The 2,082-nt window shown below is 43.8% G+C and overlaps 1 protein-coding gene across 2 annotated transcripts in view; it reads right to left on the reverse strand.

The window, feature by feature from the left end:
- The window catches only part of IBTK (inhibitor of Bruton agammaglobulinemia tyrosine kinase), a 94,019-nt gene extending 91,943 nt beyond the window's left edge, over nucleotides 1–2,076 (reverse strand). For both annotated transcript variants that reach the window (XM_010861727.1, XM_010861726.1), the window contains exon 1: nucleotides 1,922–2,076. The gene's annotated coding sequence lies outside the window, so the exon portion shown is untranslated. The remainder of the gene's footprint in view (nucleotides 1–1,921) is intronic.
- Nucleotides 2,077–2,082: the final 6 nt, after the last annotated feature.

Genomic DNA, 2,082 nt, shown 5'->3' on the forward strand with positions numbered 1-2,082 from the left:
CAAGTAGCTTAATCTCCCTAATCCAAATTTCTTCATCTGTAAAATGAAAACAACTTGCCTTATGAGTGGAGACCTTGCCTACAAAAATTTTAAGTTCCTGAAGGGAGGGAAGGGAATGCGATACTAACTTATATTTCTCACAATATTATAATATGTATTCAACCAGTAGGTTTATTTTTTTTTTAAGAGCTCTCTAAAATCAAAATATCTTCCCTAAAGACTTGTATCTATGTTAACTGTTACAAAGTTACAAATTATAGTGACTTATAATCAAAGAATGTTTAAAATTTTAAATTCCTTCTGTAAGCCCTGAAAATATTTCACCTAATTTTAAAACGTTGAGACATACTACTTTAGGAAATAATTTACCTTTATCAATACTGTATTTCATTCTAATGTTTTCTAAATTATTCTCTGGGTACAAGAGAAAAAATTCAACATTTTATTAGCACAAAACCCAGTTTCACAATTGAACAATTCCCCAAATTTTAGGGGGCAAGCACATCTCTGGAGGTGGCAAAGAATTACCACCCTATTAATGATAATAAAGGGATTTCCTTAGGGGTCCCTCCAGTGGTTAAGATTCTGTGCTCCACTGCAGGGGGTACAGGTTTGATCCCTGATCCTAGTTGGGGAACTAAGATCCCACATGACACAGGACACAACCAAAAGATTAAAAATAATAATAATAAGCTAACTTCGAAATCATTTATAATAATTAACCAAGTAACACTGAGCTCCTTACGTAATATGGTCTATTGAACTTTATGATCTTGAAGCATAATGTATAATTTAGCATACTGAAAGCCGTGGACACAAGTTTAAAAAAAAATAAATTTAAATAATAGAAGAGCCATTTTTTAAAATTCCTTGAAATAAGCTGCTTTGACTAAATATCTGTACTTTCTCCAAGTATCTATAATTATTTTTAGAAAGCAGCTCTTTCTGCCCTATATCAGTTTCTAAAATCCATAAAAATCAAGGAATTCAAATTAGAAAGGGCAGGAACTTCCCTGGTGGTCCAGTAGCTAGGACGCTGGGCTCCCAGTGCGGGGAGTACAGGTTTCATCCCTGGTCAGGGAGCTAGATCCCAGATGCCCCAACTAAGACCAGGTGCAGCCAAATAAATAAATAAAAATTAAAAAGTTTTCTTTTTAAAAAAAAAGGGGGGGGACAGTGAAAAGGTCAAGGATCTATGGCAGGATGTGAATTTGGACATCACGGGCATAGCATCACTGGTTCTTTTATCAATTCTGATAAATTTTGACTTTCAAACCCACTACCTTCCATGCATGGGGGGTAAAAAAAGGTGTCACATCAATTTCTACTTCCTGACCTGTCTGGTGAACACCCTTTACGTTTTATTACCTACGCTGGAAATACGGAATCACGGATATCCTGGGTTACTTATTTCGCTACTGAACTAAAACTTTTTTTTTTTAGAAATCCGCAACATGATACAAGAACAGAAGGCCTCTATCCTGTCTCCTCCATCCCCCAAGAAAAGAACGGGTCCCTTTCACAGAACAGTCGATTCACTCTGCACTTCATCGTTAGCATCCCCAGAGTGAACGAAAACTTCTGTGACGCGACGAAGGGGCTGAGGGATATGGACGCCTCGAAGAATGGCTTCACATTCAGGCTCAAGGGACAGTGACACGAGACAACCACCAGAAACGAGCAGCGCGACGTCGCTGGAAGGCGTGGCAGGAGAACCGCAACGTAGCGCGCTGCCCGCACACACCATTCATTAGCTCAGAGAGGAGGCGGGGAGGTGGCCGCTGGGACCCGGGCCACACCGCCGGCCTCGCGCCGCCTCGCGCGGAGCCCGGCGGCCTCGGCGCCCGGAGTCCCCTGCCCGCTGTCCCCCGCACCCTGCAGGAAGATCACACCGTCCCGTCGCGGCCGAAGCCTCCCTCACCAGTCGCTAGATGAAAATGCGCCAGTGGTCTCCGCGGGGTGGGCGCACGGCAGCGCAGGGACTCATCCTCAGTGAAGGCAGCAGAAGAAAGTGAAGGGCGCCAGTGGAGGCCGGTCCCCAGGCCCGGGTCAGCTCTGGAGGCGGGTGCAGCTACAGCCGCG

The sequence above is a fragment of the Bison bison genome, unplaced genomic scaffold (assembly GCF_000754665.1).
Source record: "Bison bison bison isolate TAMUID 2011002044 unplaced genomic scaffold, Bison_UMD1.0 scf7180017864473, whole genome shotgun sequence".
Taxonomy (NCBI): Eukaryota; Metazoa; Chordata; class Mammalia; order Artiodactyla; family Bovidae; genus Bison; species Bison bison.